Here is a 25,020-nt window from a genome sequence, read left to right on the forward strand (position 1 = left end):
CCTCTCATGTCAGTTAATTTTTTATAGATAAGTATGCATGCATGTGCAAGTCGGTGGTTTAGATAGAAGACATCATGATTTAAAAACTACATATCACCTTTTTCTTTCAGTTGAAATTATGTTATCAGTATAATCTGTGGCCTTGAAATTTTCTAAATAATCCTGTTAGTGTTTTAAGTAGTAAATTACTAACAGTTGTGTTTCTATATCCACGTCTATAATGACCTTTCATGCCATTCCACATTGTTCACCTTGGACTTTTTTTTTTTCATATTAATACAATATTTATTTGTTTTCCTTCTGTCAAACCCTGAGCTCACCACTTTCCCCAGGCTGCCTGGGGAGTTGCAGGAAAGAAAACATACTGGGCCAACACAGGAGAAAGAACTGTGGGAGGTGGAAACAGCTCCTTCACATTGTGAAGAAGATGAGCTAGACCACCATCAGGCAAAAGAGCCCCATGGCCTTTGAGAGGGCCAAGCCTGTGGTGTAGAAAAGCTACTGTTTCAGGGAAGGGTTCCTGGCATAACAGTGATGAAGCTCCCGAACACAGTCCCACTTCCAGCCCTGAAGCCAGCCACCCCTGCTGTGGCAGCTCCAGCTCCAGGGAACTTGGCTGCTGTGTCAGAGTCCTTTGAAATGGCACTGGTTTGGAAGCTGTGGCTAGGAATAAGTGAGATGGTCTGGGGACCTGGGGCTGCCAAGCTGCTGTGGCTCTCATCAGTCAGTGTCTCCAGTCCTTCACCACCACTGTGGACAGTGATTACTCAACGGGGGGAGGTAGGATCACTCAATCAGGGAGAGGGTAGAGACTAATTTGGCGCAGGTGTCCATTTTCAAGGGATGAAGGCCCGAGGCCCGAGAACTGCTCCCCCTGCAGAGAAGACAGAGGGGCAGGGAGGAGGTAATCTTGGACTTCTTTCAAGTTTTCTTTAGGAACCCTCTGTCAAAGGACTTGTAATGTTCTCTGTATTAACTGTTAGATGCTTAAGCTTCAGTTGCTGAGCCCAAGCCTCGGAGTTCAGGTGCTTCATGTAACATTTCCCTTCTTGATCTGAGTCGAGTTTCTCAGAGTGTCTGTGACACAGGTTTTCTTCTCTAAGGTGGGAACAGATGGTTCTTTAATGAGCTATTATATTGATGACAGGTTCTTGCTTGTAAGTACTTATTTAATGTTTAGAGTAATACTACAGTAATTTAGGGCAACAGGAAGCCCTTAGACACTTTTGGTCCTTGCTGCTGTTATCAACATCATACCTGAAAATTTAGACCTTTCCATTAAAAGTGCTGTGGACTTTGTCATCTCTGAAGACACCACTCATGGTGTACCTCATCTAGATAATGAATTGCACTCACTGGGTAGAACATAATATCTGATACTTCTGTATAGCCAATACAGTGTTGAGCTTTATTTTTATATATTCCATGGATTTTGAACAATGATGAAAAATCCATATTAATTGGAGGATCTCATAAGGTCATAGGAAAAAGCATAAGAAATTAAAATTAGAGATCCATACTTTCTCCAGATACCCCTGCAGGGGTCTGTTAGAACACATACTTCAACCAAGTCAATCCTTGCCCCTTACCACCCTTTCTCTTTTTCATGAAAATGAGAACTTTTCATGGCCCTTTTGGTGACATGTGGTTTCATTTCAGGAACAACTGACCTCTGAGGATGTGGCCATCGAATTCACTCAGGAGGAATGGGAATTCCTGGACCCTGCTCAGAGGGCCTTGTACAGGGATGTGATGCTAGAGACCTACAGGAACCTGCTGTCTGTGGGTGAGGATGACTTCCTTCCAGAGCTGCCCTTGGGTATCTGCATTTTCCCTGTGTGCCCCTTGGGAGGTCTTGATGTCTTTCATCTGAGAGTTCTGGTGACTGGGGCATGACACAGGTTCACAAGGTTAAACTGACCCTCTTCAGATGCTGTGTCTGTTTCATGTCATATCTGAGGTTGTCTACAAAGCTTAGTAGCAAATGTTAAAAGAAATACCAAAAAACCTGATTTCCTATTTTCTACCTTTTGACTTTTGGCTCAGGGTTTAAAAAAATCCACAGCACTTTTGATTTCTTTCTTCTGATAATGCTGAATATCTACTTGTTTGTTTTTGCTTGCTTGTTTACTTTTTTTTGGCTGCACCATTCTGTATGTGGCATCTTAGTTCCCTGACTAAGGATCAAACCTGCACCCCCTGCATTGGAAATGCAGAGTCTTAACCACTGGATCACCAGGGGAGTCCCAGAATTTCTGTGTCTAATCTGAATATTATCTCCATATTGGAGCCTGAGAAAAAGCTCTGGACAGTGAGGAGTGATGTAAAATAGCCAAAACTACCAACATATAAAGAAAAATGAGTGAGTATCTCAAAGGGCTGGTTTTTTCTGTTTAGGAGTGGGACAAGTTCGTGGATTGTATCCTCTGTGGTTGTTACTTAGGAAAATATAAGAGTGGGTAGAGAGATCGTCTTTTTGATTGTAGATCCTGCGAGGGGAGCACATGTGACTCTCGTGGGCTCTTAGCTTGCCATCTGTAGGTCGAGTGCATGGTCCCATCTCAAGATGCTGTAATGTCTGACCTTCATGTTCTATTAGTTTTACTCTTGTGCTGCTGCCCTTCCCAGTCTGGGAATGTCAGCTGTTCCTGATGTTCCATTCTCCTTACTTTGTATCATTTTACCTCTTCAATGTCTTTGAAATATATATCTGAGGGTCTGAAATTTTATCTGGTTTCCTTGCTGTGATAATCCACCTATGTTTAATTGGCAGCCTCTGGTGAGTCTTGTGTAGTGGATTTAGTAGGTAACAGAAAACTGTGATGGAGACACTATTCCTAATGTTATTTTCTTTCTCTGTACAAAGTCACCACTTGAAGGTATCCAGTAGAGTATTCACTATGTTCTAGGATTATGAGAGAGAACATATCATGAGAGCCTGATACGTCTTTCCAGGTTATTTTCTGGCTTTGGAGACTCTGTCAAGGGCACCATGACAGTGTTGTTGATGTGTATCAAGGACCATATATTTTAGCCTCTGTAAATGGTATGGGAATTTATCCCAGGACAACTTTGTCCAAGTTCACATTCTCATATCTATGAGGCTCTTGGCTGCACTGTTGTTCTGTGCATTGTAGGTATTTTTTTAATTTTATCATTGAGTTCAAATTTCTGTGTTACTCTTAGTGTTTCTGTTTTGTATTTGCAACACATTGGATGGTTGATTGGGGAATGGTCCCTATGGTGGAACTGGTGATCAGTCTCTCTTAAAATTCTTTATATATTCTTTGTACTCACTTACTATCAGATGTATGATTTCCACATATTTTCTCTTTTACTGTTGATTGTCTTTTCAAACTCACTGCACTTTAATGCAGAGTAGTTTATAATTTTGATATAGTTCAGTTTATTAATATCTGGTTTGATTTTGTGGCCTGTGCTTTTGGTGTTATATCTGGTAAATCATTTGTGGGTCCAATTTCCAAAAACATTTCCTGCACGTTTACTTCTAGGAGTTTTATACATGTGGGACTTAGGTTTAGGTCTTTGAACCATTTTGAGTTCGTTTTTGTCTGTAGTATAAGATAATGTTCCAAGTAAATTCTTTTGCTGGTGAGTATTCAGTTTTGTCAACATGTCTTGTTTCATAGACTGCTTCCCCCATTTAGTAGCTTTTACACCCTTGTGAAACATCTTTTGAACATCTCTGCAAGAGCTGTTTTTGTTTTAACCATTCTTTTTAGGTATGCTGCTGCTTCTGCTGCTAAGTCACGTCAGTCGTGTCTGACTTTGTGCAACCCCACAGATCGGAGCCCACCAGGCTCCTCTGTCGCTGGGATTCTCCAGGCAAGAATACTGGAGTGGATTGCCATTTCTTTCTCCACTTTTTAAGTATAGTTAATTTACAATTTTGTGTTTCAGGTATACAGCAGTTTACAAGATACTCAGTATAGTTCCCTGAGCTATATCGTAAGTTCTTGTGTATTTATTTTGTATATACATTAGTTTGTAAATATTCAGACTCCTAATTTATCTCTCCCTTTCCTGCCCCCATCACCATCCTGTACTATCCCCTTTGGTAACCATAAGTTTGTTTTTCATTCTGGTGAGTTTATTTTGTGAATAAGTTCATTTGTATCATTTATTTCAGTTCAACATATAATATCCTATGATATTTGTCTTTCTCTGTCTGATTTCACTTAGAATAATCCCTAAGTCTGTCTATATTGCTGCAGAAGGCGTTACTTCATTGTGTTTTATGCTCTGGAGGTGGCAACCCACTCCAGTGTTCTTGCCTGGAAAATTTCATGGGCAGGGGAGTCTGGCAGCTGCAGGTCATAGGGTCTTAAAGAGCTGGACACGGCTGAGCTACTTTCACTTCACAATATTCCCTTGTATATATGTACCACATATTCTGTATCCCTTTGTCTGTCAGTGAACATTTAGGTTGCTGCCGTGTTTTGGCTGGTATAAATAGTGCTGCTAAAAACATTGGGGTGCATGTATCATTTTGAATTAGTTTTCATCCTTTCTGGATATATGCCCAGGATTGGAATTGCTGGTTCGTGTGACAGCTCTGTTTTTAGTTCTTTATGGAACCTCCATGCTATTCTCCAAAGTGGCAGTACCATTTATGTTCCTTCCAACAGTGTAGGAGGGTTCTCTTTTCTCCACACCGTCTCAAGCATTTATTGTTTGTAAACTTTGATGGTGATCATTCTGACCAGTGTGAGGTGATTCATTTTTGTGGTTTTGATTTGCACTTCTCTCATAAGTAGAGACGTCAAACATCTTTTCAGGTGACTATTGGCCATCTGTTTGTCTCCTTTGGAGAAGTATCTGTTTTGATCTTCTGCCCAGTTTTTGATTGGCTTGTTTGTTTGTTTTGATATTAAGCTGTATGAACTGTTTGTATATTTTGGATATAAATCCCTTAACAGTTCAGTTCAGTTCAGGTCATTCGCTCAGTCCTGTCCGAGTCTTTGCGACCCCATGAATTGCAGCATGCCAGGCCTCCCTGTCCATCACCATCTCCCGGAGTTCACTCAGACTCAGGTCCATCGAGTCCGTGGTCATTTGCATATATAGTCTCCTAGTCCAAAAGCTGAATTTTTGTTCTTTTTTTGGTTTCCTTTGCTCTGCAAAAAGGTTTTAAATTTAATTAGGTCTCATTTGTTTGATTTTGCTTTTATTACCATGACTAAGAGATAGATTCAAAAAAATTTTGCTGACATTTATGTCAGTGTTTTGCATTTGTTTTCCACTATGAACTTTATAGTATCTGGTCTTGCATTTAGATGTTTAAGACATTTTGAGTTTACTTTTCTATGTGGTGTTAGAGAATGTTCTAATTTCATTCTTTTTCATGTAACTATCCATTTATCCCAGCATCACTTATTAAAGAGACTTCTTCATTCTATATTCTTTCCTCCTTTGTTATAGAATAATTGACTCTAAGTAAATTGGTTTATTTCTGGGTTTTCTGTCCTGTTCTACTGATCTGTGTTTCTGTTTTGTGCCATCATCATACCAGTTCCCAGGTGGCTCAGACAGTAAAGCCATCTGCCTACAATGCAGGAGACCCAGGTTCAGTCCCTGGGTCAGGAAGATCTGCTGGAGATGGAAATGGCAACCCAGTTTAGTATTCTTGCCTGGAAAATCCCATGGACAGAGGAACCTGGTAGTCTATACTCGATGGGGTCACAAAGAGTTGGACACGACTGAGCAATTTCACTTTGACTTTGTTGACTGTCAGTTGGTAGTATAGTCTGAATTCAGGGAACATGATTCCTCCAGCTGTGTTCTTTTTCAAGATCATTTTAGATATCAGAGTCTTTTGTATTTCAGTACAAGTTAAGTTTTTCTTTGTTTTATGAAATATGTCATTGTTAATTTGATAAGGGTTGCACTGAATATGTAGATTGCCTTGGATAGTATCATCATTTTGACAGTGTTACTTCTTTCAGTCCAAGAACATGGTATATGTTTATGCCATCTGTTTGTGTCATCTTTGGTATCAATCATCAGCATCTTCTAGTTTCATGAGTACAGTTCTTTTGACTTTTTAGGTAGGTTTATTCCTTAGAATTGTATTCTTTTCTCTGAGATGGTGAATGGGATTGTTTCATTAATTTCACTTTCTGATATATCATTATTAGTGTATAGAAATGCAGCAGTTTTCTATATATTTTGTATCCAGCAAGTTTACTCTGTTCATTGATGAGGTCTAGTAGTCATCTGGTGGCATCTTTGGGATTTTCTGTGTGTAGCATCACAGTGACAGTTTTACTACTACTTTATTTTTTTTTACCTTGAATTCCTTTTATTTCTTTTTCTTTTCTGATTGTTGTGGCTAGGACTTCCAAAAATATGTTCAATCAAAGTGGCAATAGTGAACATTCTTGTCTTATTCATATTGTTAAGGGGAATGCTTTCAGTGTTTCCCTGTTGAGTATGATGTTAGCTGTGTGTTTGACATATACAGTCTTAATTATGTTGAGGTAGGGTCCATCTGTGCTGACTTTCTGAAGGGTTTTTATCATAAATGGCACTTGAATTTTGTCAGAACCTTTTCTGCGTCTATTGATGATCATATGGTTTTTAGTCTTCAACTGTTACTGTGGTGTATCATAGTGATTAACTTGTGGATATTGAGAAATCTTGCATCCCTGCAATAAATCCCACTTGATCATGGTATGATCCTTGAATGTCCTTTAATATGTTAGTAACTGTTTGAATCTGCTCTTTTGAACTCAGGGAAGGTCCAGGAGAAAAAAGCCTTTTTCTACAAAAAAGAGTTGGATGCCTCAGAAAGGCTTTTGTAACTGGGAAGGTCTTCCAGAGTCAGTGTCAATCCCTCCTTTCCTTTGATACTCCTCGATCTTGAGATGACCATGTGTGGAAGAAGAAACGAAGTAAATGTCCAATGGAGAGGTTAATCGAACTTGGCAGAGGAACCCAGGTTTAGATAGCCTTTTCCTGGATTTTCCTTCTGATTTCTGCTGATAAGATTCTTACACAATATCCTGGAATATTGTGTATGTTTCTCTTGAATATAAGCATTCCGTTGTAAGTTACAAAATCAGAGTTGGATACATTACATTGTGAATAGTATAACAGGTATTATCCTGCCTTCTCCATATATCAAAGTCACTTTTAGAATCTCTCTTGTTTTTGTCCCATACCCATAGTATAATGCCCATAAAGTTGCTGAACCAGTTCTTTTCTTTTAAGGTCAGTATATTAGTTTGCGCTCTCAGTTATTTTCACAAAGACTTGCAGTCACAAGCTGATATCTGATATAAACCTGTGTACCCTATGCTCTACGCAGGCCCTTTCTTAGTCCTGACCAGTCCTCACATAGTACCTTGATATGGATGGAAACATTGTTCTTACCTATCACATCCCTCCCCCTTCTACATACTCTCACTGTAAAGATAATCTCTGATCATTTATTGAACACATTTCTCAGGACATGACCTAAATCACTCTGTGCATCCATGATAACTCACAACCCATTTCAAGATGGGATGCTTGAATAATAAACAGACTGCTTCTGTCTTGTATCTTCCTTGATATTTTCTTTCTACGTTTCTTGTATTTTTTTTTTTCCTAATATTTTCTAGTCTATTCATTCGGGGGATGGTCATGTTTACAAATAAGTTTTTTCAGTCATCCCAGTAGGTTCAGATTCATATCCTGGTTCTCTTACCACTTTGTGGGCCAATTAGGTGTGTCTCCTGCTCTGATTAGAGAAAAACATGTTAATTTACTTCAAGCCTTTTAAAGCAAATTAGTGCTGTCAGTAGTACATGTCTTATAGTAAATACTCAAAATTTATTTGTTTAAAAAAGGTAATATCTATATTCTGTCATGTTCTTTATGATACGACTTTATGTACATTATATCTTTTTTTAATATAAATTTATTCATTTTCATTGGAGGTTAATTACTTGACAATATTGTATTGGTTTTGCCATACATCAACATGAGTCCACCACAGGTATACACGTGTTCCCCATCCTGAATCCCCCCTCCCTCTTCCCTCCCCGTACCATCCCTCTGGGTCATCCCAGTGCACCAGCCCCAAGCATCCAGTATCATGCATTGAACCTGGACAGGTGATTCGTTTCATATATGATATTATACATGTTTCAATGCCATTCTCCCAAATCATCCCACCCTTTCCCTCTCCCACAGAGTCCAAAAGCCTGTTCTATACATCTGTGTCTTTTTTGCTGTCTTGCATACAGGGTTATCGTTACCATCTTTCTAAATTCCATATATATGCGCTAGTATATTGTATTGTGGTTTTTTTTTTTTTTCTGGCTTACTTCACTCTGTATAACAGGCTTCAGTTTCATCCTCCTCATTGGAACTGATTCAAATGAATTCTTTTTAATGGCTGAGTAATACTCCATTGTGTATATGTACCACAGCCTTCTTATCTATTCATCTGCTGATAGACATCTAGGTTGCTTCCATGTCCTGGCTATTATAAACAGTCCTGCGATGAACACTGGGGTACACGTGTCTCTTTCAGTTCTGGTTTTCTCAGTGTGTATGCCCAGCAGTGGGATTGCTGGGTCATAAGGCAGTTCTAATTCCAGTTTTTTAAGGAATCTCCACACTGTTCTCCATAGTGGCTGTACTAGTTTGCATTCCCACCAACCATGTAAGAGGGTTCCCTTTTCTCCACACCCTCTCCAGCATTTTATTGCCTGTAGACTTTTGGATCGCAGCCATTCTGACTGGCGTGAAATGGTACCTCATTGTGGTTTTGATTTGCATTTCTCTGATAATGAGTGATGTTGAGCGTCTTTTCATGTGTTTGTTAGCCATCTGTATGTGCTCTTTGGAGAAATGTCTGTTTAGTTCTTTGGCCCATTTTTTGATTGGGTCGTTTGTTTTACTGGAATTAAGCTGCAGGAGTTGCTTGTATATTTTTGAGATTGGTTGTTTGTCAGTTGCTTCATTTGCTATTATTTTCTCCCATTCTGAAGGCTGTCTTTTCGCCTTGCTTATAGTTTCCTTTGTTGTGCAGAAGCTTTTAAGTTTAATTAGGTCCCATTTGTTTATTTTTCCTTTTATTTCCAATATTCTGGGAGGTGGGTCATAGAGGATCCTGCTGTGAGGTATGTCAGAGAGTGTTTTGGCTATGTTCTCCTCTAGGAGTTTTATAGTTTCTGGTCTTCTGTTTAGATCTTTAATCCATTGTGAGTTTATTTTTGTGTATGGTGTTAGAAAGTGATCTGGTTTCTTTCTTTTACAAGTGGTGACCAGTTTTCCCAGCACCACTTGTTAAAGAGATTGTCTTTAATCCATTGTATATTCTTGCCTCCTTTGTCAAAGATAAGGTGTCTATAGGTTCGTGGATTTATCTCTGGGCTTTCTTTTGTTCCATTGATCTGTGTTTCTGTCTCTGTGCCCATACCATACTGTCTTGTGACTGTGACTTTGTAGTAGAGCTTGAAGTCAGGCAGGTTGATTCCTCCAGTTCCATTCTTCTTTCTCAAGATTGCTTTGGCTATTCGAGGTTTTTTGTATTTCCATACAAATTGTGAAATTATTTGTTCTAGGTCTACATTATATCTTCTTAAAATTTCATTTATTTTTTAATTGAAGGATAATGGCTTTACCAAATTTTGTTTTCTGTTAAACCTCAACTACATTATATCTTGTATATCTTCTTAAAATTTCATTTATTTTTTAATTGAAGGATAATGGCTTTACCAAATTTTGTTTTCTGTTAAACCTCAACTACATTATATCTTGTATGCGTTTCACTTGCAACATTTTTCAGCAATATTGTGTCTGACTCTAGTCAGTAAATACACAAAGCACTCACCTTTTATTTATTATATTTTGGTGCCGTTAAACTAGGTAATTAAGAATAGTGCATGGCTAGAGATTAACCTTCCTTGGTGGCTCAGTGGTAAAGAATTCACCTGCTAATGCAGAAGATGCAGGTTTGATCCCTGAGTCAGGAAGATCCCATGGAGAAGGAAATGGCAACCCACTCCACTGTTTTTGCCTGGGAAATCCCGCCTGGAAAATCCCATGGATGGAGGAGCCTGGTAGGCTGCAGTCCATGGGGTCACTAAGAGACTGAGTGACTTCACTTTTACTTTTCACTTTCATGCATTGGAGAAAGAAATGGCAACCTACTCCAGTATTCTTGCCCAGAGTATCCCAGGGACAGAGGAACCTAGTGGGCTGCTGTCTACGGGGTCGCACAGAGTCGGACACAACTGAAGCAATGCAGCAGCAGCAGCAGCAGAGATTAGCCTTCCTTGGTGGCTCAGTGGTAAAGAATTCACCTGCTAATGCAGAAGATGCACGTTTGATCCCTGAGTCAGGAAGATCCCATGGAGAAGGAAGTGGCAACCCTCTCCACTTTTCTTGCCTGGCAAATCCCTCAGACAGAGGAGTCCGGTGCGCTACAGTCCATAGTGTCACAAAGAGGCAAACACGACTGAGCGACTGAACAACAACAACATAGGTGGGGGTTGCATTGTTTATTGGCTGTTAGAAAACCAGTGAATATTTTACATCTTAATTTATGTGTCATTTACAGATGATGGTCTTTTAGCATGTATTCTGCAATACAGCTGACACATACTACTTGTTAACATTGTAAAATGCCTTTTCTTTTTGGGTACGTAGTTCTATAGCAGATTTAGAAAACTGTTGTTTCAAAAAATTGTGTTAGTCATATTCTTCAATTTCTCATTTGTTTTCAATTGTAAACCACTTGTGAATAGTTAATTATTAATTGGGTAAGCTTGGTTTGGATTATTTACTGTTACAATATATAATATGTTGTTTAGAATTTATTTATGTACAGTAAGTTTGCAGAATAAATGATAGTGTATTATTTTTCTTTTCAATTTGAGACAACTGTTGATTGATACGTTCCTAAGCGTCCTGGTAGAAAAACACTCTGTTTTTGAGAGTTGGCCTAATATTGTCCAATGTGAGTGTATTTGGCATATGGTTTTTAAAAGTAGGCTACCTTAATGGTGAATTACTGTTAGGCTTTCTTAAGTTAAGAATTCTATTCCTTTAGTGTTTCTAAACACTTAAGGTCATCATTGTGGTGTTTCATAACTTGATGTAAGTATTACTTTTTGTGTAATATATATTCAACATGGAACATTTATTTTTGAATTATTGTGAGCAGGATACCTCTGATTCTTTTTATCTTGTAGATATCTCTCCTACACATGTGATCAAGCATTTACAACCCAAAGTGAACAGTGATAAACGAGAAACATTCCACACATTGATGCTGGGAAGCCCTGAAAACTGTGAAGTCAAACATTTTCATCTTTGGGAAAGTCAGGAAAATATGTGTGACTTTGAGCGTCAGAGGAGAGATGACAAAAGAAATTATAAAGGCACACCTGTAAGCCTTAATGGAAATGTGCGTGATGGAAGAGATTCGCATGATAGAAAGGATGCAGGCATCAAGCCCTTTGGAAAGAGGTTTGGATTTATCTTTCAGGATAAACTGCAGATATTTCAAACTGGCAGGATAAGTTCTGAATATAATGAAGTTAAGAGTTCTGTCAACAACAGTTTCTCATTTTCATCAGTTCAAAGAATTCCTCCTTGTGTCCAAACCACTGTTTCTAATATATATGGGAAAGATTTTATGAATCCTTCAGGAATAACACAAGAACTCAAAGCACACAGGGAAAAACCTTACAAATGTGATGAGTGTGGCAAGGCCTTTATTCACAGCTCAGACCTCAAGAGACATAAGAAAATTCATACAGGAAAGAAATTATTTAAATGTGATATATGTGACAAAGTCTTCAGCAAAAATTCAAACCTTGCTCGTCATCAGACGGTTCATACTGGAGAAAAACCATACAAATGTGATGAGTGTGGCATGGCCTTTCGCCTGAAGTCAACCCTTTTAACTCATCAGACAGTTCATACTGGTGAGAAACCTTACAAATGTGATGAGTGTGGCAAGGCCTTTATTCACAGCTCAGACCTCAGGAGACATAAGAAAATTCATACAGGAAAGAAATTATTTAAATGTGATATATGTGACAAAGTCTTCAGCCAAAATTCAAACCTTGCTCGTCATCAGACGGTTCATACTGGAGAGAAACCTTACAAATGTGATGAGTGTGGCAAGGCCTTTCGTGCAAAGTCAACCCTTTTAAGGCATCAGACAGTTCATACTGGTGAGAAACCTTACAAATGTGATGAGTGTGGCAAGGCCTTTCGTGTAAAGTCAACCCTTTTAAGGCATCAGACAGTTCATACTGGAGAGAAACCTTACAAATGTGATGAGTGTGGCACGGCCTTTCGTGAAAAGTCAATCCTTTTAACTCATCAGACAGTTCATACTGGAGAGAAACCTTTCAAATGTGATCAGTGTGGCAAGGCCTTTCGTCTAAAGGCAAACCTTTTAAGTCATCAGACAGTTCATACTGGAGAGAAACCTTACAAATGTGATGAGTGTGGCAAGGCCTTTGCTGTAAAGTCAAACCTTTTAAGTCATCAGACAGTTCATACTGGTGAGAAACCTTACAAATGTGATGAGTGTGGCAAAGCCTTTCGTGTAAAGTCATCCCTTTTAAGTCATCAGACAGTTCATACTGGAGAGAAACCTTACAAATGTGATGAGTGTGACAAGGCCTTTTCTGTAAAGTCAAACCTTTTAACTCATCAGACAGTTCATACTGGTGAGAAACCTTACAAATGTGATGAGTGTGGCAAAGCCTTTCGTGTAAAGTCATCCCTTTTAAGTCATCAGACAGTTCATACTGGAGAGAAACCTTACAAATGTGATGAGTGTGGCAAGGCCTCTCGTGTAAAGTCAACCCTTTTAAGTCATCAGACAGTTCATACTGGAGTGAAACCTTGCAAATGTGATGAGTGTGGCAAGGCCTTTTGTGTAAAGTCATCCCTTTTAAGTCATCAGACAGTTCATACTGGAGAGAAACCTTACAAATGTGATGAGTGTGGCAAGGCCTTTTCTGTAAAGTCAAACCTTTTAACTCATCAGACAGTTCATACTGGTGAGAAACCTTACAAATGTGATGAGTGTGGCAAAGCCTTTCGTGTAAAGTCATCCCTTTTAAGTCATCAGACAGTTCATACTGGAGAGAAACCTTACAAATGTGATGAGTGTGGCAAGGCCTTTCGTGTAAAGTTAACGCTTTTAAGTCATCAGACAGTTCATACTGGAGTGAAACCTTGCAAATGTGATGAGTGTGGCAAGGCCTTTCGTGTAAAGTCAACCCTTTTAACTCATCAGACAATTCATACTGGTAAGAAAACTTACAAATGTGATGAGTGTGGAAAAGTCTTCGGTCAAAAACCACATCTTCAACTTCACTGGAGAATTCATACTGGAGAGAGACCTTTCAAATGTAATGAGTGTGGCAAGTTCTTCAGTCAAAGTTCACTCCTTAAAAAACACTGGAGAATACATATAGAGAAACCTTTCAAATGTTTCGACTGTGGAAAATCCTTTACTCAGGTCTCAGCACTCACTAAACATCAGAAAATCCATACATGAGCGAAACTCATGTGAATGTGGTATATGGTAGAAGTCTTCAAAATTTAAAGTTCAAAATTCACACCCTACAGTTGCTCATAGAATTCATCCTACTGAGAAACCATACAAATATCATGAGTGTGGCAACATCTTAGGCTTCATGAGAAAATTCATACTGGATAGAAGCCAGATATATATGTATTTATTAGTCAGGTCTTTAGAACATGAATTCATTCTAGAAAGATTCCTCACCAATTTCACAAATGTTTTAAAAAAATAAATAACCCTATGCTCACATCTCACCAGTAGTATCAGACTATTTATCCTGAAGAAATCACACAGCAATGTAATATGTGTGGCAAAGATCTTACCCCAAAGCCACAAAATAGGAACGTAGTGGAGCTCTACTTCCCAGACTCAGTGGTTGTGGCAAATCCTTTACCTTTTTCACTATTTGTCTTCTCTGATGACTTTAGTTCAGGTACTCAGGAACTGCCATAAGTCCATATTTGAAGAGAAGCTATAGAGATCTTTTCATGCAAATGAAACCTGAATTCTACCTCAGCAAAGATGATTCTTTGGGATAGTAGTGTGCCATCTTTTTGGTCTCCTGGCTTTCTGAATAAATCACTATTCCTTGCCCAACAAGTAGTCTCTCAGTTTATTGGGCTGTTGTGTGGTGAGCTCTAAGAGCTTGACTTTGGTAATACATTGATCAAATGCATTTGCTACATGCATTTCACGATGGTCTCTGGGAAGGAATGAATGAGATGAAGGGACTGACTTCATTAGATACAATTCATTCACATCCATATTCCCTGGAAAAACACACAGCCTGAATTACAAAATTCAATAGTGTGTGTGAATTAGCAACAGGGAGGGTGGAAAATAATGTAAAACTAGGACATGACTCATAGTCAGTAGGATCAGGAAGCCCTTCTGTACATAGTCCAGCCTGTTATAAAACATAATGTTCTACCAACTGACCTTGAACAGAGTAGGCAAGATGTTTAAAGGCCTGGGCTTTTTGTAGGAGGACAGGGACAGTTACCAAGGACTGATGGTGTGCTAGGAACAATGCATAGGAATAGGGTCATGTTCTCCATTGGATAGAAATAACTGTTGTATGTATGATTAAAGAAGCGTTACTCTTATTTGTGGAAATTGAAGACAGAGCTGTCATGGTCTTTGTAGACCGGGACCTGAGGAATGGAGTCAACGAGAAGAAGGAAGCAGGGGACCCAAGTCTCGAGTGAAGCAAGGGTGCTTTATTTGCAAAAACGCATGTTTATATATCTTTATACAAGGCAGCTTTAGGCAGTAAAAACATTGAGGAAAAACAAAGCGAAGCAAATGACAGTCTTGAAAAGGCCAGAAAGCATTCCATATCCTGAGGAAGAGGGGCATAACTGAACAGATTACCTTTAAGTAAAAGGTCACTGAAGGGAGTCACTGAATGTATTCCAAGCAGATGCTCTTTCTCATGACCTCAGTCCTGAGAACTGCGTGCAGCTCTGCTCATTCCTGTTTTCCAGGAACTGATAAAGAATAGAGTCCTTGAGAATCGGCACACAAAAGAAGAAAATATCATGTTGGATCCTTTAAAGTTGAATGTCCCCTGACAGTTCCCCCTTTTTTACTTTTTCATAATTGGAGATGACTGTAGATACTTGTGTGAAAAAGGCCCTGAGCAAGTGAGTTTGTTTAGTTTGAATAATTTTAGTTGAAAGGCATCGGTATGTTACAATTATAATCACCAGGATAGTTATCAGCGTTATAGTTCCAGATCCAATACTATGTGTAATGCCTTGCAACCATCTTTGAGGGTCTAGCCCAGATAATTGATCAGCTAGTTGTTCAGCTAAGGTTTCCAAATTGTTGGAAGAGGGTAGACTCTTAGAGAAGGTTTCAAGGATTTCCTTTTGCAACAACTGTACATTTAAGGAAGCATTATTATGCATATCTTGCAAGTGAAATTTGATTTTTTTCCCAATTGTAAGCACTATGGTTGAACCGAAGAGGAGTGATACAAAATTGAGTAGAATTCCAATTGCAATTTAATAATATTTGTTTTTGTAAATCTATTAATTGATCTCCAACCCATTGGATGGCTGTTTTTTAATTCCTGAATTTTATCTTGAACTTTTTCATCTTTTTGAACCTGAGTGACCCATATAGTATAAGCATCTTTAGTCCAATTTTGAATAAAGTTTTGTATTTGAATTGAAGTTTGTAAAGCAGTGTCTGCGACAGTGGCAGTGGTGCAAATGGCTATTAACCCAAAATGCCAAGCATCAAGCATCTAATTAATTGCTTAGATCGTCAGAGTAATTTAATGAGTAACTGGGAGGTAAGTCTTGCCATGGGATCCTCTTTCCAGGGTCGCTGGAGATCTGCTGGCAACCACAGAGTACTTCAAGATCGAACAATCAAAAGGGATTCGTGTTTTTAGAGAAATAGAGGAATTAAGACAAGTATACAATTTGCAATCTATACAAGTCACAAAATGTAAAGTCTTATTAAATTGTAAGTTTCCTATAGTGATAACGGAAGGGGAACGCAAACTTGTATAAAATATGAATGATGATAATGGAAGGAATAGTTACTATGACTATGACTGGTCCCTGTGAAATATCCAGTCCAGGTCCCGAGTTTTCAGTATTTGTAGCAAGTTTCCAGATGTCCCATTGTTCAGGGCCAATTTGTTTATTGAGTACAATTTGAGGACGAGGAGGTGCCATTCCACCATCAAGCCAGCCAAGGAATCCTTTGTCGTAGAAGTGTTCCATTGAACTGTTGGTAATCTTCCATGTTACTTGAGTAACATAATAACACATAGTACTGTTAAATATCATCTGAGCAGTTAGATAACCACATACCATAGGGTCCCCAATCAACAGTGGTGTAATTGGCCACAAACATGAATTTCCATGATTTAGCTTGACATCTATCTCAATAAACGGGAGTATATTTAAAATCCTTATAAGTAAACCCCTTACATTCCAACTTTTGTCCTTTTCCTAGCGTTTTGGTAGTATTGACATGGTTCTCATAAAAGGACAGGGCAGTAAACAGTTTAAACAATGTGTAGTAGTTCTCTTTTGGAGGCAGGATGAAAGCCCACGTCTGTCGACTAACATTAATACATAATTCTGCTGGGCCCATGCATAAAGGAAGGATTTTATAGCCTAGAGGAATGTTAATCTTCCTTCATCCTCAGGATGAGAGGGCCCCTCCAAGCTCCAAGGAGGAGGCATATGTACTGAGTCATTAGTGGATACAGCCGGTCCTACATCTGTCCATTCTACAAGCTGCAGTAAAGGGGGGTTAGGTATATAAGCCCAATAACTGTGATTAATCAAGTCAGCCTGAGCGGGGGAAGCAAAAGCAAGCATAGTGACAAAAATAGGATTCCGAGGCATTCCCTGTTGAAAAACCAGATTTTCAGCTTGATTAGTAAGGGTTTTTAATCTGTCCCCAAGTGGGGAAATCGTAAGGTCGATGACCTTGAGTGCAGCGTTTCTTGGAAATTTTCAAGTCGCCATGGCTTGTACTGGAAACTCCTCCTCCTGGGGATTCCGCCGTTTCTTCTCTATCTTTTATGCTGGTGGCTCCCCTGGTGCGGATCTTCCGAAGAGGGAGCCAACTGATTTCGTTGGGTCCATCTGGAGAAATCCAAGCATACCCCTTTCCCTGTAATATTAATTTTCCAGATTCCCGTTGTTTAGTCAACCTGTCTTGATACCAAATGGGTTGAGGAAGAGAGGTATCCTTCAATGCCTCAATATGTTTTTCTGCTTTGTCAAAGTATCCGCTTGCGGCAAGTTTTAAAGTTTTAAGCAAATAAAGCTGTATTAACAATAGTTATAGAATTAGAGAGTATATTGCGTTGGAATCTGTTGGGGTCCTTTAATGGACCGGAACCTGGCGGTCCAGAGTCGGCGATAAGAAAGAGAAAGAGAGAAAGAAAGACACGGGCATCCAAGCTCTGATGGAGCAAAGGTGCTTTAATGATCTTTCTGTGAGTGTATACAGGCTGTTGTACAAGAAATTTCTTTCGATAAAAATCAGAAAACTAAACGTACAGCAACCATTACTGCCGGGGTCCAGCCCCGGTGGATCCAGGGTGATTCGAAGATGGGGACGGAGTTGGCGTCCTTGGAAATAACTTATTTAATTACAGATAGAGAGGTATTAGAAAATTAGCAGAGAAAAAGAGGCTGAATGACTTGGTTTACATGGAATACCAATCACCACCTTCGTAGGCCGCAGGCGTCTTCCCGTTCTCCCAAAGGAGAGGAGGCACTGAGGCCCCCCCGATCCAATCTTAGAAGCCCAGGCAGCCTTGGTGGGTACCCATGCACCAAATGGGAATTCTGCCAGAAAAATGGAGAGCAAGAAAGAAGTGACATGAGGGTATCAGTCTTTCCGGAAACTGATCCGATTTCTTTATTTTTGGGTTTGCTTATATACCTTTTGTTACACATAGGGATGAATACAGAGTCACGCGGGGGTCAGCAGTCCTGAGCTTTATCAAATTCAGGTGCTTTACATAAATGTATAAAAAAAAAAGGCTTAGGGGTTTTACATCATCTGGCCATGAGACCTGCTGACATTTTAAGACCCTTTCTTTCTGATAACCAAAAAACTTATATTTCCCAAGGGTGTTTTTTCTTAAACCAGGCACCACCCTCCAAATAAAGTTGCATTCCTATAGGGTGAGGGTGTAGTGAGTTACAATCAAGAAAGGAATTTATTTAACCCAAGGTTAACATGATTAATCTTAAAGGTCAATACTTATTTCTCCTATATGCTAGTTACATTCATTATAAGGGCAGGGAATATGGAGATTTAGCAGCAAACATCAGCCCAACAAATGAAAATCCTTTCACCAATGTTCTCCTTAAGATCTATTTAGTCTTCAGTTCAGTCACTCAGTTGTGTCCTACTCTTTGCGACCCCATGAATCTCAGCACGCCAGGCCTCCCTGTCCATCACCATCTCCCGGAGTTCACTCAGACTCACGTCCATTGAGTCTGTGATGCCATCCAGCCATCTCATCCTCAGTCGTCCCCTTCTCCTCCTGCCCCCAATCGCTCCCAGCATCAGAGTCTTTTCCAATGAGTCAACTCTTCGTATGAGGTGGCCAAAGTACTGGAGTGTCAGCTTTAGCGTTATTCCTTCCAGAGAAATCCCAGGGTTGATCTCCTTCAGAATGGACTGGTTGGATCTCCTTGCAGACCAAGGGACCCTCAAGAGTCTTCTCCAACACCACAGTTCAAAAGCATCAATTCTTCGGCGCTCAGCCTTCACTGTCCGACTCTCACATCCATACATGACCACAGGAAAAACCATAGCCTTGACTAGACGGACCTTTGTCGGCAAAGTAATGTCTCTGCTTTTGAATATACTATCTAGGTTGGTCATAACTTTTCTTCCAAGGAGTAAACGTCTTTTAATTTTATGGCTGCAGTCACCATCTGCAGTGATTTTGGAGCCCAAAAAGATAAAGTCTGACACTTTCTACTGTTTCCCCATCTATTTCCCATGAATTGATGGGACAGATGCCATGATCTTCGTTTTCTGAATATTGAGCTTTAAGCCAACTTATTTACTCTCCTCTATTTAGTCTTAAGATAGTGATAAAGTTACATTTTTACACAGCAAGGACACAGTGATTTATAACAAAGTACAGTGATCTATTACAAAAGAGAAAATTCATTAACTCAAAAAGTCTAGTATTGCTAACCTTAAAAACTACTGTATTTCCTTTTCTATATTCCAAATGCACTGATTAATATATTCCCAGGTGCCTAAAGATATGGAGGCCTGGCGGCAATCATTGACTCAACAATGAGAAAAGCCCTATGCTAATTAAGACTCTCAAAATACTCCAAAACTCTGTGCTGTTTATGGTTGAGAGGTAGTAAACAATCATGTGAGTAGTGGCATGAGTATGGATAATCCTTTCACACAAGCTAGTCTGTCAGCACAGAGGTTTGACCTGAGACACCCTTGTCACACCCAGGGCAGGGAATTAGCAGTAATTGGCACAAAAAATGAAAAACCCTTCACCAATATAATTCCTAACCAACCCACTATACTAATAATTTCTAACTCCCCAAAAGAATTTGCCTTTAGTAAGTCTAAAACATCTCGTGCCTCTCAGGTTGGGAGTCTGTAAACAATCACATGTGGGTGGATGAACCTATACAGGCAGGCTAGATAACCTTCAGAGGAGTCTGTAAGTTGAAACACTCTTGTCACTCCCAGGAATTTTTATTGACTTGGAGCTGCAAGTTAACTCCTTCTCCGAGAGAAATGGTGATGGGGGAGAGCCCCTCGTAAAGTCAGAGGTGTAGGTGAGAGCATAAAACAGACTCTGGTTTTGGGGGTAGATGCTCGGGAACAGAGGGTTTCCTGAGGCTTGATCCTGCCTTTGCATATGCCAAGCCTCCTTCCTCATGACCTTCGCCATGTGTGGAATTCCTCACGCTGGCCTCCGGCACATTACCAAGGGAACAAGGGATTAATAATGGTCACAAGGTCAGGAGACAATCCATATCTCAAGAAAGAGGATCGAGACTAAGCAGTTTTGTCGTAAGGAGAATGTTTACTGAAGGCATTTCAAGCCTGTCTCATCCTATGACCTCAGTCCTGGGAGCAGCGTGCTGTTCCACTGGTTTCTGACAACAGAAACTGATAAGGAACAGAGGATTTATGAGGAACAGCACGTTGGAATCCTCCTGTTAAACATTCCCTGACAATTCCCATTTATTTATAATATTTGTAAAAAGGGTTCTGACCATTTGAGTTTGTTCAGTTCTAACAATTTTGCATGAAGGCAACAGTGAATGACAAATATAATTGTCAAGACAATCACCAGAATTACAGTTCCAGACCCAGTGCTATAAGTAATGCTTTGAAACTATCCACGTGGGTCTAACCCAGATAATTGATCAGCTATTTGTTCAGCTAAAGTTTGCAAATTAGTGGAAGAGGGCAGATTTTTAGAAAAGGTTTCAAAAATTTCTTTTTGTAATAATTGTACATTCATAGAGCATTGTCATGTATGTTTTGTAAATGAAAATTGATTTGTTCCCAGTTCTAGGTACTATTATTGAATTGAACAGGTGTAACACAAAATTGAGTAGAATTCCAATCACATTTTAGCGTCACCTGTTTTTGTACATCTATTAATTGATCTCCAACCCATTTGATGACTGTTTTTAGTTTCTGTATTTCATCTTGAATATCCCCATCTATCTGAGCCTGAGTGACCCACATAGTATGAGCATCTTTAGTCCAATTTTGGATAAAATTATGTGTTTGAGTTGAGGTTTGTAAAGCAATGCCAGTGACGGCAGCAGTGATGCAAATAGCTATTAATCCCCAAATGCCAAGAATCAGCCATCCAATGAATCGTCTAGATCACTGGAGCAGTTTAGTAAGTAACTGGGAACCAAGTCCAGCCATGGGGCCTTCTTCCCAGGGCCGCTGGAGATTTATTGGTAACCACAGACTACGTCGAGATCGAAGAATCCAAAGGGATTCATTTCTTAAGGAAACAGAAGAGTTAAGACGAGTATATAATTTGCAATTTATACAAGTTACAGAACGTAAAGTCTTATTGAATTGTGAACTTCCTATAGCTAGAACAGAAGGAAGGGGAACACAAGCTTGTATGAAATATGATTGATTATAATGAAAGAAATAGTTTCTGTGACTACAATTAGTCCCTGTGAAATGTCCAGTCCAAGTCCTAAGTTCTTAGGTGCTGGTGCTCACAGCAAGTTTCCAGGTGTCCCATTGTTCAGGCCCAGTCTGGTTATCGAGGACTGTTCGAGGAAGAGGTGGGTGCCATTCCACCGTCAAGCGACCCAAGAAGTCCTTTGTCATGGTAATGTTCCATTATAGTGCTACTAACCTTCTATGCTACTTGAGAAGCATAATCACACGCAGTGCTGTTAATATCATCTGAGCAGTTAGATAACCACATACCATGGGGTCCCCAGTCGGCAATTGTGTGATTAGCCACAAACATTAATTTTCCTGATTTGGCCTGACACTTGTCCCAATGAACCAGAGTATATTTAAAGTTCTTATTAGTAAACCTTTTGCATAGTGTTCTTTGTTCTTTCTCTAACTCTTTCCGTAAAGTTTCAGTAGTATATAAATATGGTTCACGGACAAAGAAAGGGCAGTAAATGATCTAAGCAACATCCGAAAGTCCTCTTTTGGAGGCAGGGCAAAAGCCCAAGTTTGTCTGCTAACATTAATGCATAATTTTGCTGGGCCCATACACAAAGGAAGGACTTCATAACCTAGAGAGATATTAGTTTCCCTTTCTTTTCAGGGTGTGAGGGCCCTTTAAGGCTCCAGGGAGAGGGCATATGTATGGAGTCATTGGTTAATACAATTGGTCCTTTCTCAGTCCATTCTACAACCTGAAGTAAAGGGGGGTTGGGTATGTAAGCCCAATGTGATTGATTAGTTCAGCTTGAGTTGGGGGGAGGCACCAGCAAGGAAAGCAAGCAGGGCTACAAAAATATTTTCAGGACTCCGAGGCATTTCTCTATTGAGAAACTGGATTTTCAGCTTGATTAGTAATGGCTTTTATTTGTTCCCCAAGACAGGAGATCATAAGGTTGATGCCGCCGAGGGCGGTGCTTTCTGGAGATCTTTAGAGCCACCATGGCCAGTATTGAAATTTCTTCCTCCTGGGGTTTTTGTTGTCTCATTTCTATGTTGAAGGCCGGGGGCCCCCTTGGGTCGGCTTTTCCAAAGAGGAAACCATGTGAGTTTTTGGATCCATCTGGGGAAATATAAGCATACTCCTCTTTCTATAAGATTAATTTGTCAGATTTCCATTGTTCATTCATCCTGTCTTGGTACCAAATGGGCAGAAGAAGAGAAGAGTCCTTCAGTTCCTCGAAATGTTTTTCTGCTCGTGTCAAGATATCTCCTTGCAGTCAGTTTAAAAAATTTAAAACAAAGCTATATTAACAATAGTTATAGGCTTAAAGAATATATTGTGTTGGAATCTAGTAAAATCTGCTCTGGATAAGGAAGATAAAAGTGTTCCTGTGTATTCCCCCGTATTTAATTTTTTATTTGTAGTTTCAGTGTGTAATGTGTTTGTTTAACTGTGTCTTGTGTTTGTGGATTATAAGAAATGTCTGTAATCTGTTTAATAGAGAATGAATGTAAAAATTGTTTGAAATGCTTAGAAATACAGGCAGGGTCATTGTTTTTATAGAATTAGGTGTTCTCATTATTGCAAAGTAAGCTAACAGGTGGGTTATAACATGTGTAGTTTCATCTCAGAGAGCTGTGGCCCATATAAAAGAAGAATTTGTATAGATCAAGACATTTGTAAGAAGGAAGAGGAAGAAAGTTCAGAGCAATGAGTTCCATCCATTTGCCATAAAATTCTCTTTCATTTGTCAGAAACCTTTTTTATATGTTTGTATTCATCATTATGGCAAATAAATTATATGTTTATTAATAGTCTAAAATCTCTTTAGCTTTTCTGTAAGAAAAACTTTTTGTAAGAGGAAGTTAGTGTTCAGTAATTAATGTTCTAAAATCTTACTTTATTTGGAAATGACCTAGCTATTTAATAAACTTTTATTATTTCATTTAGTACAATTTTATGAATTTAACTTAACCCAGTCCTAAAAGATTACTTTAGGTAGACATTTTGAAAATATAATTATTTTTATTAGAGTTTATCTAAGAGTTTTCATCTCATTTATATATATACATATATACACAAAGAGTTACATTTTTGTTGACAAACTTAGTTTACCTTAAATCTAGGCACAATAAAGTATTATATAATGATGATTTAAGACATGTCTTAATTAGATTAGCAAACAATTATATTTAAATAAACATTTAATATTGAATATTTTTCAGTTCACATGAACTTGAATTTAAATAGAGCTCATTAATTTCATATTATCCAAAAACAAAGACATACATTGAGACATAGGTAATTTTAGATAGACAGATATAGTTTTCCACATGACATTTAAAATATCTTTTTGATATATATATAAATGTGTATGTATGTGTGTGTGTATATATATATATATTTTTTTTTTTCTTTTTCCTGAGTTCCACCAATTTGTTTATGGCTGGAGTCCCAGATAGAGTGGGCTGTGTATCCCAAGAACATGATAAGAGTTAACTTTAGATTTTTTTCTTAGGCCCGTTTTTGTTTCCCAGGCAGAATTGGAGCTCCAAAAAAGTATTTTAACAAGTTAACCTTTTCCTAACTACACATGTAAGAAGAACCGGTTTTGCAATTTCAAAAAAGATTTTATTTTAATCAATTTTTTCTGGAGTCTAAAGAATGTATATTATAGCCATTCAGTGTCAAAAATATCACTTCTCCTTTTTGTAAGGTGAAGTCGCTCAGTCATGTCTGACTCTTTGTGACCCTGTGGACTGTAACCTTCTAGGCTTCTCCATCCATGGGATTCTCCAGGCAAGAATACTGGAGTGGATTGCCATTTCCTTCTCCAGGGGATCTTCCCAACCCAGGGATTGAACTCAGGTCTCCCGCAATGGAGGCAGACGCTTTAACCTCTGAGCCACCAGGGAAGCCTCTCCTTTTTTAGTTACAGTATATTATTAATGATATATGCATGAGGGAATTGCCGTCACACTGGATGTAAAGTCTTGGCTACAAAATTTTGACAAATAGGACTGTTAAGTATAACTTGAGGTAACACAGTCTATTGAAATCTTTTATGAGGCCCGATGTGATTAGGAAAAAGGAGAGAGAAAGTAAATCTCTCTCGGTCTAAAGGGTGTAAAGTGAAGTCACTCAGTCGTGTCTGACTCTTTGTGACCCCATGGACTGTAGCCTACCAGGCTCTTCTGTCCATGGGATTTTCCAGGCAAGAGTACTGCAGTGGATTGCCATTTCCTTCTCCAGGGGATCTTCCCGACCCAGGGATCGAACCCAGGTCTTCCTCATTGTAGACAGACACTTTACTGTCTGAGCCACCAGGGAAGTCAAAGGGTGTAAAGGTATATTTAAAAAGCAATCTTGTAAATAAATAATAATAATGTGCCAGTTTTGAGGAACAGTGGTAGGGGATGGGATCCCTGGTTGTCGTGCACCCATGGGATTCATAGATGCATTAACTTTTCTAAGGTCTGTTAAGAGATGTCATTTGTTAGATTTCATTTTTATTACAAAAATAGGAGAGTTCCAAGGAGAGTAAGATTCCTCAATATGTTTTAATTCTAATTGTGTATCTGTAAGTTCTTTAGTCGCCTGTAATTTTTCTTTCATGAGGAGCCATTGTTCTGTGCAAATAGTCTCATCATTCTTCCAAGTTATTGTAATCATTGCTTTGTTTGTTAAATGAGCAGTGGCTCCTAGGAAAAATGTGGAATGTATATCTGAGTTTGCCATTGCATAAGTAAGTCCCTTCCTATTAGATTAAGGGGTGCATCTATCACATAAGGTCTTAATGTTG

The 25,020-nt window shown here is 39.0% G+C and overlaps 2 pseudogenes; one reads left to right on the forward strand and one right to left on the reverse strand.

Annotated features, from left to right (window-relative positions):
• Window positions 1-432: 432 nt before the first annotated feature.
• On the reverse strand, window positions 433-721 carry LOC138096907 (uncharacterized; annotated as a pseudogene).
• A 10,559-nt stretch (window positions 722-11,280) lies between these two features.
• LOC138096574 (zinc finger protein 208-like) overlaps window positions 11,281-25,020 on the forward strand; it is a 93,362-nt pseudogene continuing 79,622 nt past the window's right edge.

Source organism: Capricornis sumatraensis, chromosome 20, assembly GCF_032405125.1.
Source record: "Capricornis sumatraensis isolate serow.1 chromosome 20, serow.2, whole genome shotgun sequence".
Taxonomy (NCBI): Eukaryota; Metazoa; Chordata; class Mammalia; order Artiodactyla; family Bovidae; genus Capricornis; species Capricornis sumatraensis.